The 14,588-nt window shown below is 46.1% G+C and overlaps 1 long non-coding RNA gene across 4 annotated transcripts; it reads right to left on the bottom strand.

Annotated features, from left to right (window-relative positions):
- Positions 1–1,160: 1,160 nt before the first annotated feature.
- LOC131904254 (uncharacterized) lies at positions 1,161–14,491 on the bottom strand. Of its 4 annotated transcripts, none has more exons than XR_009377710.1 (5): positions 14,477–14,491; positions 13,357–13,460; positions 4,252–4,385; positions 2,970–3,099; positions 1,161–1,340 (listed from the first exon to the last, which is right to left on the bottom strand). It is a non-coding gene; the product is annotated as an uncharacterized LOC131904254 (long non-coding RNA). The 4 variants fall into 4 exon arrangements; XR_009377709.1 differs by lacking the exon at positions 14,477–14,491 and adding an exon at positions 13,683–13,721; XR_009377711.1 differs by lacking the exons at positions 13,357–13,460; positions 14,477–14,491 and adding an exon at positions 4,948–4,981.
- Positions 14,492–14,588: the final 97 nt, after the last annotated feature.

Here is a 14,588-nt window from a genome sequence, read left to right as displayed (position 1 = left end):
TGGGAGCTGAACCCTGGTCCTCTGGAAGATCAGCCAGTGCTCTTAACTACTGAGCCATCTATTCAGCCTAAATTAAATTCATCTTTAACAAAATTTTGTAGGACCATGAAGATGGCTCAGCAGCTGAAGGTGCTTCCTTACTGACTCTGACATCCTCAGCTTGAATTCAAACCCCAGGCCTTCCATGGTAGAAGGAAAGAGGCACTTCCTCCTGTTAGCTGATTGCCACAGGAGCACCACACATATAAATGAATGTAACTTTTTTTTTTCAAGACAGGGTTTCTCTGTGTAGCCCTGGCTGTCCTGGAACTTGCTCTGTAGACCATGTTGGCCTCGAATTCACAGAGATCCACCTGCCTCTGCCTCATGAGTGTTGGAACTTAAAGGCGTATACCACTACCACCTGGCGAATGTAACACTTTTTAAAATTAACATTTATTTTGTGTGGGGATGGGTAGGTGGGGAGGGTGGTAGGCTCACACGCCACAGTGCACATTGGAGGTTAGAGGACAATTTTTAGAAATTGGGTCTCCCCTTCTATCAAGTGGAGGGATTATAGGAGGCACATGCCTCTAAGCCCAGCCCATTGATTTTTTTTCCCCGTTTTTCCTTCTTCTGTTGATTTAGTGAATCAGTGTTTATTGAGCATCTACTATCCATGTGCCCAGGCTGGTACTAGGAGGCAGGATCTGAAGCTGAACAATAGACATAAACTCCCTTTGAGTAAGTCATGTAGAAAAAGGCTGTGGCCTAGTAGGAGCGAGTAGACAAAGGGTGAGTAGAAATAATTTAGAGCCAGGCGGTGGTGGTACATGTCTCTAATCCCAGCACTCGGGAGGCAGAGGCAGGTGGATCTCTGTGAGTTTAAGGTCATCCTGGTCTACAGAGTGAGTTCCAGGACAGCCAGGACTACACAGAGAAACCCTGTCTCAAAAAACAAACAAACCAACAAAAACTGAAGAAAAGAATTTAGTCTGATTGGTGCGCTGAACTGGGAGGAGGGAACACTTGCCAAGTTAGCATCTGCAAGGCCCTGGGTTTGATCCTCAGCAGGGGGTGGGTAGGGGGAGAGAGGGGAGAAGTAGGAAGTAGGAGAGAAGCATGGAGTGCTTCAGTCCCTAGATCTGCCTTAGCCTGCAAGTTCTCAGTTCTCTCCAGACTCCCTTTTCTGGGAAGTCCCCCACAACTCACCCTGGTCTTGATGAGGGCCTCTGCTCCTGGGTTTCAAGTTCCCCTGGCCCCTCTTGGGATGATCCTGTGTGTTGGAGCTCCCTCTTTGGTTCTCTGGGAGCTACAGGCTGCTTTTCGTTGTCCTTTTCCTCGGCATCTGCAAGCCCAGCCTGAAATAGAGATGTGTCTGAGCTGGCTCAAAGGCCGACCTAGAGCCAGGTGCTGGGGCCCTTCTCCTGCTCCTCCTTGCCCATCTTCCCGTGTTTGCCTGTGTTGGTGTGTGTGTTGCCCATCTTCCCGTGTTTGCCTGTGTTGGTGTGTGTGTGTGTGTGTGTGTGTGTGTGTGTGTGTGTGTGCACACGCGCACGTGCATGCGCACATGCACGCACATGCGAGAGCGCTGAAGAGAGGTCTGAAGAGAAAGAGCAAGCGGTGGCCTGGAGATAGGTGGTGGGCCTGGCCCTGCTGCTTAGCATTATGAACTCTGGCATAAAACTGAAGATCAACCAGAATATGAGCCAATTATGTTGAGGACTGCCTGGGAGAATGCCAGTGGGCAAGGAGCGATGCCTTCCACGCAGTACCATCATCCCATGGCCCAGATGCTGGTTTTTAGGTTTTGTTTGTTGTTTGTTTTAAGACAGGGTTTCTCTGTGTAGCCTTGGCTGTCCTGGAACTTGCTCTTGTAGACCAGGCTGGCCTCGAACTCAGAAATCTGCCTGCTTCTGCCTCCCAAGTGCTGGGATCAAAGGCATGCGCCACCACTGCCTGGCGGTTTTTAGTTTTTTTGAGATCGTGGTTGTGGTATATAGCCTAGGCTGGCTTTGAACTTGACATCTTTCTTCATCAGCCTGAATCCTAAGGCAACAGGTGTGTTCCACCATGACTCACCCCTGGATTTTTTATTTTTAATCTCCATCTTGGCCGTCAGTTGCCAGTAGGGTGGACCTTAAGCCAACATAGCACCTAGCCTCAGAAGTCAGCAAACACCATGTAGCTCATTAACAGATGAAGTTTGTTTTTTAAGAGAAGATTCTGATGGAAGCCAATGCTAGTGGGTACCTACCACAAGACAGAGCCTCAACACACTTAACCCAGGTAATTCTTACCATGACATACATACAAAAGTCTGAAAGGGTTCAGAGATGCCCCGAGGTCACAGAGCTAATTAAGTAGCAGGATTGAGACCCCATGTCTGCTTGCTGAGAAAATGAATAGGAGGTGTAAAGGAGGCCCAGAATGTTTGCCCAGTGTGCCGTTAAAAGATGAAGCATGTAAAAAAAAAAAAAAAAAAAAAAAAAAGATGAAGCATGTGAGATGAAGCATGTGTGAAATGTCCCTCACAGACTCACATATTGAGGGCCTGGTTACCAGCTGGTTGGTTGTAGGAAAGCGACCAGATCATGAGGACTCGGCCTCCCCTAATGGATTCTTCTCTTGCTGGAATATTAATATGGTGGCTTTGTCAGGAGGTGGTGGATTGTTCTGGGTTAGGAGCATGCTTGGGTGTCAGGTATCCACAGAGGGGGACTTGTGGTCCGCCGCAGTTGTCAACCTGACTAAGAAATGCCCGATTGGGTGCTTCACGTCTTTAATCCCAACACTTGGGAAACAGAGGCATGAGGATCTCTGTGTTTGAGGCCAGCCTGGTCTACAGAGAGATAGTTCCAGCACAGCCAGGGCTACACGGAGAAACACTGTCTTGAAAAACAAAAAACAAAAAAGGGGTGGCTGGGGGGTGGGAAGAAGAGACCAGCCATGGGAATGGAGATCAGAACTGGAAGTGAAGGCCCGCCCACCTGACTGACTGACACAGTGGACTCCAAATCAGTCTTCTTTGTGGTGGAATTCAGGCCAGGACTTGGTTGGACCGCTGGAGTCTCCTCCTTGTTCTCTGGGTGTATTGGGGTGTTTCTGTTTTCCATCGTTCTGGAGCAAGCAAGATTCCCAAGGGGCATCAGCTGCTGTCACCAAGGAGAAATCCAGCCAAGATCCCCCCAGCCCCGAGACCCCATTACTGCATCTGTGCTACACCTGGAGCCTGGGATGAGCCGTCTGGACTCGGAGAAGCGGGGCCAGGCTGTCAAGAAGGAGCCTGTGCTTAACTAGGAGCCAGTCTATGTAGCAGGAGCTCATCCGATTCTTTAATGCTCACAGTGAGCCTGAGCAAGGCACTCAGGAAACATGCCCAAGGTCTAGAGTGGGCTCGGACCTATGACTGGTGCGAACGTCAGGTCTTTGCCTCTCCGCCACAGCGCAATCCTACTCCACCCTCAAGCCTGCCTGAGTATCTAGAGGAAATGGAATGCTGGCCTCATCAAAATGAAACATTCAGGGTCTTGTAGGACATCTCAGAGCCTTTAAAACACCAGTGTACATTTAAAAGGGAGCCCATTAGGGGCTAGAGTGTAGCTAAATTGGTAGTGTGCTTGGCTAGCCTACACAAGCGACACATAAACCCGGGTGCGGTAGCCCAGGCCTATGAGTCCAGGTCCCTCATTGGCCTGGAACTTGTAAGTGAGCTAGACTGACTGGCCAGCAAGCCTCAGGGGTCCTGCCTGTCTCTGCTGCTCCAGCTCTGGCATCTCAAGGGTGTAGGACTTAAGCCTGGCTTTGTTGTTGTTTAAGATTTATTCATTTTTATTTACATATGTGTGTGTGTGTGCGCCTGTGTGAGTTTATGTTCTCCATGTGCATGCAGGCTCCCAGAGGGGGCAAAGGGTGTTGGATCTCCCTGGAACTGGAATTACAGGTGGTTGTGGCACCATGTGGGTGCTGGGAACTATACCCGGGTCTCCTGCTCAAGAAGACACAGCGTTCTAACCACTTAGCCACCTCTCTGACTTCCCCACATCCCCCCCTTTTAACAAACAAAACAAAACAGGGGTTTGGGTAACTGAACTCAGGTCCTCGTGCGTACAAAGCAAGCTGTCTCCTGACTGAGCCATCTCCCCAGCCCAGGCCCCTTTAGAGTAACATCAGCTCTATTTCTATGGCAACATCTTGGCTGCTTCTCACATTCACTGGTTTTCAGAGATCAATACCCCCGATCCCCAAAGCCTTCCAAGGAGAGCCCATGACCTGGAGGATCTCAGAGGCTTTCCCCTTCTAAGCCACAGTAGGCCAGCTACTGTCCACAGAATGACCTTCTCGCTGCTGGAAGTTCTTACACTGTATTCTCTTCACGGCCCTGTGAGGTATGGGCTCAGACCTTCCTGTTGTATAGAAAACAAAACAGTAGCTTAGAGTTGCCCAACATCTTGCCCAACACTACATGGCTCATCTCCAAGGAACTGGATTAAAACCCAGATCTGTTCAGCTCCTCACAGGATTGTCCTGCCTCTTGGAAGCATGGGCCCCTTATTTACTGTTTAAGGGCAATCACCTGTACCACTTATGTGCCAGGCCTTGGTGCCCTGGGTGCCCCCCACCCCAGGGATACGGATAATTTCGGCTGACCCAGACCCCAGCTTTCTCCTCTTGTCCCTTCAAACCCCTTCTGTTATCTCACCTACCTCCCCACAGTGAGCCAGACCCTGGACCCCAGCTCCTCTGCGACCCAGGTGGGAAAAGCCAGCTCCTCTGCGACCCAGGCTCTCAAATGGCACCAGAAGTTGTGGCTGTGGCCAAGTTTCCCTTCCTTCCCCTGTGGTTTATCACTTTCCCCCACCTCTTTCCCATTAAGGATCCCCTAACCATCCCTCCTCTCTGGAGCTGTCCTGCTCCAGAGGGGGCTTGACCCTTCTGAGAAAAATCTCCTCAGGCTCTAAGACACACCTCTCTTTGTCCACTGTCTCCATGTTAACCCCAGAATCTTCAGGTCTTAGTGTTCCACAGACCACAGTCTTAAAGGAACAGAGGTCCCCAAGGAAGACTAGGCCATCTGTAGCTAGCTGGCAGATAAGTCAAGGAGGAGAACCTCTGGCCAGGCCGAGGGGCACAGACTCCAGGGACAGAATGGGGCTGGGGGTGTCGAGGACAGGCTTCTTTCTCCTTTCAGAGCACATGACCCCATTTTTTTGTGAGCAACTTTCTTTGAGCTGTACCTCATATACCGTACAGTATGATTACTGAAAGTCCACCTATCAGGCTGGCAAGATGGCTCAGTGTGCTGAGTCAACACACACATATGCACACACACACACACACACACACACACACACACACTAAATAAAATGTAGTATAACACACACTAAAATGTAATATATATATAATATATATATTAGAAAGCCCACTTGTCACTTAGTGGCTATTAGCACAGTCACAGGGTCGGGTTTCCAGTGTTGCAACTTCATGGTATGTATCTCAGCCCATAAAGCAATCCCAAACGCTTTGGCCACCTCCGTCAGCCTTCCTGCTGGGCTTCAGCCCTTGACAGCTATCTTTCCGGTGCTGTGAACTTGCCGTTCTAGGATTTTTACAGAAACATGCTCATACGACCTAGTGTTCTCATGGTTCACCTATGTGATGGCAAGCTGAATGAGGCTTGCCTTTTTTTAAAAAATGTATTTTTGAGGTGTGTGTGTGTGTGTGTGTGTGTGTGTGTGTGTGTGTGTGAATGCAGATGTTAAGGGACTGAAAGGGGGCACCGAAGCCCGGGAGCTGGAGTTGCAGGTGGCTGGGAGCTGTGTGGTGCTGGGAGCTGAACCTAGCCCTCTGCAATAGCAGCCAGTGTTGTTAGCTGCTGAGTCTCTCCAGCTCCTCTCTCCACTCTCTTATGCCTTGGCTGTGCTTGCTTTGGTTCTACATTTGACAAGATGCAAACTCATCTTGTTTGGTCCCATAATCCCTCTGGAGAAAACGTGGTCAGAGTTTCTTTGTCCATTTATATTGTTTTTATTCTTATTCCATACTGAGTGTTCCTTATACTTTATACTAGTGGTTCTCAACCTACGGGGTTATGACCCCTTTGGGGGCCTGAACAACCTTTTCACAGGGTTGAATATTAGATATCCTGCATACCAGTTATTTATATCACAATTCGTAACAGTAGCAAAATTATAGTTATAAAGTCGTAACAGAACAATTTTATGTTAGGGGGGTAACAACATGGGGAACTGAATTAAAGGGTTGTGTCATTAGGAAGGTTGAGAACTGCTGGTCTATACGTTCTAGACACAAATCTCATGGTCTGTATGGATTGCATTGATTTTCTCCCGTTACTTGGATGGTATTTTATTTTCACTTGTCTGTTAGTTGATTGTTTGGGTTTCTTGTTTATTTTTTTGAGACAGGGTTTCTCTGTGTAGCCCTGGCTGTCCTGGATCTCACTCTGTAGACCAGGCTGGCCTTGAACTCACAGAGATCCACCTGTCTCTGTCCCCCCAAGTGCTGGGATTAAAGGTGTGCACCCCCACTGGCCAGTGCTGTTTAATATTCTCCCTCTCCAACTCACTTTGTAGACCAGGCTGACCTTAAACTCACTGTGTGGTTAAGGATGACTTTGAACTCCTGATCCCTCTGTGGCTACTTCTCAAGTGCTGGATTAGAGGCGGGCATCCAGTACCCAGCTCTTTTTCTCTTTAGTTCCTTGTGATTCTAGTGTTATATGGAAGAAGATACCTGACTCCTTTCATTATAACATAAATCCCCAAACTCGAAGACGTATCTATTTTTTTCCTTCTATGAGCTGTGTGGTTTACCTCTACATTTAATCCTATGGTTTAAATGTAGAGCTGTGGTTTGCTGTCTGAGACAGAAATCCAAAGGCTTCTTTAAAAAAGGAAAAAATCATTTGTCAGAAATAAAATCTGGTGATTCATTTTCAAGCATGCCTCTAGCCATCTTAGATCTAGCTACAAATGAGCAGAAATGATCTAGATAACATTAGCTGGGCCTGGTGGCACACACTTTTGATCCCAGCATTCAGGAGATAGAAGTGGGCGGCTCTCGGTGAGTTTGAGGCCAGCCTGGTCTATAAAGTGAGTTTTAGGACATCCAGGGCTATATAGTATTGTAGAATATTAGTTTATTAAGATGTATTAAATTCATTTATACTGTGGAATAATTGTTTAATGATACAAAGATGTGTTGTATTTTTTTATGTTGCATTTGTTTAACTCTGTGTTACTTTGTCTGCCTAAAACACCTGATTGGTCTAATAAAAGGCTGAACATCCAATAGCAAGGCAGGAGGGAGAAATAGGCAGGGCTGGTGGGCAGAGAGAATAAATACGAGAAGAAATCTAAAGAAGAGAGAGAAGCAGGAAAGGGAGGAGAGTGGGATGCCAGGGGCCAGCCACCCAGCCACACAGCCAGCCATGGAGTAAGAAGGAAGGAAAGATATATAGAATAAAGAAAGGTAAAAAGTCCAGAGGCAAAATGTAGTTAAAGAAAAATGGGATAATTTAAGTTAGAAAAGCTGGCTAGAAACAAGCCAAGCTAAGGTTGGGCATTCATAAATAAGACTAAGACGCCGTGTATTTATTTGGGAGCTGGGTATCAGGCCCCCAAAGAGTGAAATAACCAACTACAATGTAGAGAGACCTTGTTTTGGGGCATGAGGAGAGTGAGAAAGGAAAAAACTTCTTAGCAGTCTTTTAAGATGTAACTTGAGAGACACCAAAATGTCCTGTATGACTAATGAAATGACTGTTCCTTGAGGGGTCCGCAAGCAAGCTTGGGTATGTCTTACTCTCTTCCACTTGTCTTTGAAAAGCTTTGTCATGTTTCCTTAGTGGTTTCAGTAACCTCCCCTTCAACGTCTCTTCTAGCGTTAGGGCAGTCTTTGCCCATATGGTGAAATTCTTGGGTTGCAGTCAGCAAGAAACAGAAATCATGTTTGGTGGTGGTGGCGCACAACTTTGATTCCAACACTCGGGAGGCAGAGGCAGGTGGATCCTTGAGTTCCAGGGCAGCCTGGTCTACAAAGTGAGTTCCAGGACAGCCAGAGCTACACAGAGAAAGCTTATCTCAAAAAACAAAACAAAACAAAACAAAAAACAAGGGGCTGGAGAGATGGCTCAGAGGTTAAGAGCACTGCTTGTTCTTCCAAAGGTCCTGAGTTCAATTCCCAGCAACCACATGGTGGCTCACAACCATCTGTAATGAGATCTGGTGCCCTCTTCTGGCCTGCAAGCATGCATGCAGACAGAACACTGTGTACATAATAAATAAATAAATCTTTAAAAAAAAACAAAAAAAAACAAAAAAAAAAAAAAAAAAACAAAAAACAAAAAACAAAACAAAACAAAAAATAAACAGAAATCACATCCAGAGGGGTGAGGATCTCTTTTCTTCCTTATATCCCCTTAATTTTCCTATCTTTCTTCTCTGCCTCAGTATGTACATAAAATTGGATATTAGTTAGCTATTGAAAGGAATGGAATTCAACTACATGCTATAATATGGATGAGTCTTAAAAGCATCATGGGGGGCTGGAGAGATGGCTCAGAGGTTAAGAGCACTGACTGCTCTTCCAGAGGTCCTGAGTTCAATTCCCAGCAACCACATGGTGGCTCACAACCACCTAATGAGATCTGGCTCCCTCTTCTGGTCATACATGCTGTATACATAATAAATAAATAAATCTTAAAAAAAAAAAAAGCATCATGGGGCCAGGCAGTGGTAGCACATGCCTTTAATCCTAGCTCTCTGGAGGCAGAGGCAGGCAAATCTCTGAGTTTGAGGCCAGCCTGGTCTACAGAATGAGTTCTAGGACAGCTAGGGCTACACAGAGAAACCCTGTCTTGGAAAAAAAAAAAAAAGATAAAAAAAGCATCATGGGAAATGACGGACAGCAGCCATGTAGACAAGGGCTGTATGGTGGTTCATGTGAGCAGCCTGAGCAGGCACGTGCACAGGCACAGAAAGCAGGATGGAGTTTACTGACAGCTGAAGAGGGGACAGGGACCCATCTCTTAATGCGTTCAGGGTCGCTGTTGTAGAACTTGTGGTGTGATTACATAGCATCGTGGACACAGTCCGTCGCATTGAACTGGACACAAGGATGCTGCAATGGCCATGGTGGAGCCGAGAAGTAGTGTGTGCCCAGATGAGGTGGAGCTGAGAAGTAGTGTGTGCCCAGATGAGGTGGAGCTGAGAAGTAGTGTGTGCCCAGATGAGGTGGAGCTGAGAAGTAGTGTGTGCCCAGATGAGGTCCTGGGGTCAATGCCCAGTAGGGGAAAAAAGTTCAAGTTGTCTGATGTAGGGCTGGAGAGATGGCTCAGCAGTTAAAGTCACTGGCTGCTCTTCCAGAGGACCCGGGTTCAGTTGCTAGCACCCACAGGCTGGCTCACAACCATACGTAGCTCCAGTCCTAGGGGATCTGACACCTTCTGGCCTCTTTGGGGTGTGCAAGCATATACATGTAAGCAAAACATTTATACACATAAAGTAAAGTTTAAATGTAAAAATTACAAAAAAATTGGTATGTATATTTTGCCCCAATTAAAAATTAGGGGGTGCACATGAAGCTCAGTTGATAGAGTGCTTGCCTAGCACACACAGTCGTCAGCTGTATAAACTAGACATGGTGGTCCACACCTGGAATCCCAGCACTGGGATGCAGGAATACCAGGAGTTCAAGGCCAGCCTTTGCTACAATGTACTAGGAGACCAACCTGAGCCACATGAGACACTTACCCCTCTCCCACCTCTAAACAGATGGGAATTTAACCCAATGTCTTAGCCAAGTGCTAGGCGATAGGTTGGGTCCTTAGCAACCCCTTCCCCAATAAATTAGGTTATTCCTATTATATAGAACTTGCATAATGCTAGACATGGAGGCACACACCTTTGATCCCAGCACTCTGCAGGCAGAGAGATCTCTGAGTTCAAGGCCAGCCTCGTTTACAGAGTGAGTTTCAGGACAGCCAAGGGCTACACAGAGAAATCCTGTCTCAAAAAAACTAAACAACAACAAAAAACTTAGGCTCCTTCCCAAAAACGAGTGGAGGGGAGCAGAGGGAGTTGAGGGTATTCGGGAAATCACCGATTGCAATTAGACTACCCCAGAGACTTTGGCACACTATACATGCACAAATAAAGACAGGTGTGCTAATAGTAGAGAAAAGGGGGTTTTGAGAATTTGACACCGTGTTCCTTAGAGTATTGTACGAGAAATCCAGCTTAAAGCCAGAGGTGGTACACTCCTGGACTCCCAGCATCTGGGAGCAGGAGGCTTATGTGTTCAAGGCCATCCTGAGATACACGAGACCCTGCCTCAATACCCGAACCTAAATGAAAAGCAAAAAGATCCAAGTTATGGTGGACGTTCTTCTTGTTTATGTTTTGTAGGGACCTGGTCTTGAACTTGCTACATAGACAAGACTGAGGCAGGATAGGAAGGGGACGTTTAGGGACATGAGACAAAGGAGCCCCTCACTTGGAATCCAGCTGTAGCCTCTCACTGGCAGAGAAACAATAATTCCAAATTACATTACCAATGCTTACGGCCTTGCTCCCTTCCCAGCTGTAGACCAATTTTCTAGAAATCTCTCCAGAAATCCCCATTTATGGGGAAAGGCTATGTACATAGCCCCTTGTGCTACCAAAGTGAGTCCTGGCTTCATTCTATCAGATATAAACGTGCCCAAGACATAGTCACAGCCACTCTTTAGTCTCATCCAAAGAGAGAAAGGGGGGAAAAAATGGTGGTTTGGACAGATGGCTCGGTGGTTAAGAGCACTGCTGTTCTTTAAAAAACATTTAGATTTACTTATTTTATGTATGTGTTTTGCCTACATGTATATATGTACACCACCTTCGAGCCACCAAGTCAGTGCTGGGAACTGAATCCATGTCCCCTGCAAGAGCTGTTGTGTTCTAAGCTGCTGAGCCATCTCTCCAGTCCCCAAACACTGCTCTTGCAGGGGACCTGGACTCCAGTTCTGGGAGTCTGGTGCTCTATCCTGGCCTGCAAGGGTACCAGGTATGCATGAGGTGCACAGACATGCATGCAAGAGAATACCTGAACACATAAAGTAGTTTTTTAAAAAAGAATTGGGCTTTTTTGTTGTTTATTTTTTGTTTTGGTTTTTTGAGACAGGGTGGGTTTCCCTGGGTAGCCCGGGCTGTCCTGGAATGCTCTATAGGCCAGGCTGGCCTCAAACTCGCAGAGATCTGCCTGCCTCTGCCTCCTGAGTTCTGGGATTAAAGGCATGTACTGCCACTGCCTAGTGAGAAATATGTTTGTTTGTTTTTTTAAAGATTTATTTATTATGTATACAGTGTTCTGTCTGCATGTATCCCTGCAGGCCAGAAGAGGGCAGCAGATCTCATTACAGATGGTTGTGAGCCACCATGTGGTTGCTGGGAATTGAACTCAGGACCTTTGGAAGAGCAAGCAGTGCTCTTAACCTCTGAGCCATCTCTCCAGCCCCCGAGAAAGAATTGTTAAGCAAACTTTTAAGATACAACTTGAGAGAGCTGTCCACATGGTTTATCTGGCTAATGCTAAGACAGTTAGCTTTGGCTCTCTTGAGCAGCCAGTCCCCACCCTCGGGTGTGTCTGGCTTTCTGCAGCTTTTCTTTACGAAGCCCACACTCATGCCCTCAAATGAGTCTCAATGTCCTCACTGCCTTTCTCCTAACCCTTGTCCTTAAGCAGATATCAAAATATCTCTAATAACTCTCCGACTTGGCTTCAGTATACCAGCTAGTCCTGAAATTCTTTCAGGTGTTGAAGTCACAAATCCTGATTTGGGCTGAGCTGAGGTCCCTAAAAGATTAGGGGAATTCCTAGGGCGGCAGAGGGTGACAGTATAGATCTTCATCTCTGTCTCCTCACTGCTGACAAAGATGCTGAGAACATGCAGCCATCCTCTTGCCTCTGTGTCCCCCTGCTGGGATTACAAGCATGCTCTACCACATCCAACTGGGACTTTTCTTTTCTTTTCTTTTCTTTTCTTTTTTTAAAGATTTATTTATTATGTATATAGTGTTTGCCAGAAGAGGGCACCAGATCTCATTATAGATAGCTATGACCCACCATGTGGTTGCTGGGAATTGAACTCAGGTCCTCTGGAAGAGCAGCCAGTGCTCTTAATCTCTGAGCCATCTCTCCAGCCCCTGGGACTTCTTTTTAAATGACTCATTTTACTAAACTTCACTTTGTAGACTCTAAAATACAACTCTCACCTCGGTGAAAATAAGAGATTGTTTTGGAGTCAAATATGAGTGACCATGGCCCAGGTACACAGATTCAAGTTATCCAAATACAAGAAAATTTTATGGTGACTGTCTTTTTTTTTTGGTTTGGTTTTTCAAGACAAGGTTTCTCTGTGTAGCCCTGGCTGTCCATGAACTCACTATGAAGACCAGGCTGCCCTTGAACTCAGAGATCTGCCTGCCTCTACCTCCTGAGTGCTGGGATGTTGTGAAATATTACTTTAACTAGGAAAAGATGTGTTCCATTTGTTTATGTTGCAGAATATTACTTTAACTATGTAGCAAAAATGTGTTCCATTTGTTTATGCTGCAGAATATTATGTTAACTATGTAACAGTGTGTTACATTTGTTTATGCTGCATTTGTTTAATTATGTAAAGATGTGTTGCTGTTTTACCTTGCCTGCCTAAGGCACCTGATTGGTCTAATAAAAAGCTGAATGGCCAAAACCTAGGCAGTAGAGGGAAAGGCGGGGCTGATAGGCAGAGAGAATAAGTAGGAGGAGGAATTGAGGCTGGGGAAGAAAAATAAGAGAATGATGGAGAAAGAAAGGGAGACATGGAAGAAGCAAGAAAAGCAGGACAAACAGAATGAAAAGTAGGGGCTGGAGAGATGGCTTAGTGGTTAAGAGCACTGATTGCTCTTCCAGGGGACCCGGGTTCAATTCTCAGCACCCAACTGTCTGTAAATCCAGTTCCAGGAGACCTGACACCTTCATACAGACATACATGCAGGCAAAACACCAATACACACGAAATAAAAATAAATTCTTAAGGAAAAAAAAAAACAGAATGAAAGGTAAAAAGACCTAAGGCAAAATGTAGATGAAAAGAAACAGGTTAAATTAAATTATAAGAGCTAGTGGGACAAGCATAAGATAAGGCTGAGCATTCATGACTAATATTAAGTCTCTATGTCTTTATTTGGCAGCTGATTTATGCCCCAAAGAAAGCCTGATACAGTGGGGTTAAGGTGTGCCAGTTTTTGGTGACTCTCTTAGTTAGTGTTCTATTGTTGTGAAGAGACACCATGGCCACAGCAACTCTTATAAAGAGAACATTTAATTGGGGTGGCTTACATTTTCAGAGGTTTAGTCCATTATCCTCATGGTGCAACATGCTGGCATGCAGGCAGACATGGTGCTGGAGAAGTAGTTGAAAGTTATACATCCAGATCTGCAGCCTGCAGGAAGAGAGAGCCACTTACACTGGCTTTGGCTTTTGAAACTCCAAAGCCCATCCCAGTGACTTACTTCCTCCAACAAGGCCATACCTCCTAGTCCCTCTCAAGTAGTGCCACTCCCTAATGACCAAGCATTCAAATATATGAACCTAATGGGGGCCATCCTCATTCAAACCACCACAGTGATGAAAAAGTAGTTATAAATCAAGGCATTTTTCAAACCTTTGGTGGAGACATCAGGCAGGTGGGTTACAGCAAAGCAGGGACATATCAGTTATTGGCCTCAGACACTACTATCCGATGACATTAGCCTTTTCATTGGTGGAAGCTAGGGGTTTGTGCATTCCAAAAGGATTTACCTAATAGTCACAAGGATGTTAGGTCACATTCAGAAGTGGCCAATAGCTATTTAGAGGGTCAAGACAGCCCCAAAGCAATTTGGCTCCTAACCTGTAATAATCCAGTTTTTCACAATCCATCAATCTGTACAATGTTTCACACAGATGTGGCTTTTCCCCCAATTCGGTGATTTGAATGAGAATGTCCCCCTTAGGCTGATATATTTGCATACTTAGTCTCCAGTTGATGAACTGTTTGGAAGGATTAGGAGGTGTGTTCCTGTTGGAGGTGGGTAACAGGAAGGGGCTTTGAGGTCACCCACCTCCTGTGGTCTACCCTCCCTTCCCCCTCCCCAGGATCAGGATGTAAAGCTCTCAGCTGCTTCTCCACTCCCCACCATGATGATAATGGACTAAACCTCTGAAACTGTAAGCAAGCCCCCAATTAAATGCTTTCTTTTATAAGAGTTTCCATGGTCACGGCGTCTCTTCACAGCAATAGAACAGTGACTAAAACACCCAGGAACTTTTAGTTCACAACTTTGATTTCCACTCCTGTTGAGCAGGGGCCTTGGACACATAAAAAGTACATAGGGTGGTGGAGGTTTCTCCAGAAGCTTATGAGAGCCTTCTGGGGATAGCAGGGAGGAGGACATTCCGCGGAAAACATGCACATACGAGAGCTAGAGGAGGGAGAAGCTGCAGAGAAGGCATAGTTTAGCCTGTCAGCCGCCTGGCCCAGGGTACAGGAGTTTGAACCACAACCAGATTTCCGGATTAGGCCCTAGTC

This window comes from Peromyscus eremicus, chromosome 2 (assembly GCF_949786415.1).
Source record: "Peromyscus eremicus chromosome 2, PerEre_H2_v1, whole genome shotgun sequence".
In the NCBI taxonomy this organism is placed as follows: domain Eukaryota; kingdom Metazoa; phylum Chordata; class Mammalia; order Rodentia; family Cricetidae; genus Peromyscus; species Peromyscus eremicus.
This window is presented reverse-complemented; position numbering and strand designations above follow the sequence as displayed.